General features: G+C 29.3%; 1 protein-coding gene across 1 annotated transcript in view; it reads left to right on the plus strand.

The window, feature by feature from the left end:
• LOC119593598 (myb-binding protein 1A-like protein) overlaps positions 1-539 on the plus strand; it is a gene marked incomplete in the record, with an annotated part of 20,491 nt that overhangs the window by 2,597 nt on the left and 17,355 nt on the right.

Genomic DNA, 539 nt, shown 5'->3' on the forward strand with positions numbered 1-539 from the left:
GGCTTCCGTAAAAGCATAGTTTTCAGCATTCATAAAGACAGATTGTGGTTGTAGGCATCAGCAGAGCACAAATTTACATACTAGAGAATAAAAATAAAATAAAATGAGTGTCAGTAGAGTGAAAATTTGAGAAATATTTGAATTAGATTGGGAATAGATTGCATATATAGATATATGAATAACACATATAGTTTTTTGTTTTATCCAGAACATGAAAATGTATATTTAGATATAATTTAAAGTGACCAAGCATATAAGTAGTAAAAAGATTATGATATACTAGAAGGGTTAATACTGTATAATGGTATAGCATCATTATTACTACATCATACATATTACATTTAATTCACAAGAAAATAGAGATCTGAAAACACAACTGTTGATTGACTCATGTGGAGGAGGGCCTACATGGGTAGTTGTATCATTGTTGTAACCAAAGAAAATGCCAAAGAGTACCGGATATATTAGTAGACATAACATGTCTTATTTATAACATAAAAGTTGCAGAAGAAAATCTTGCCAGTTTTTAACAGATTGAT

This window comes from Penaeus monodon, chromosome 32, assembly GCF_015228065.2.
Source record: "Penaeus monodon isolate SGIC_2016 chromosome 32, NSTDA_Pmon_1, whole genome shotgun sequence".
Classification (NCBI taxonomy): domain Eukaryota; kingdom Metazoa; phylum Arthropoda; class Malacostraca; order Decapoda; family Penaeidae; genus Penaeus; species Penaeus monodon.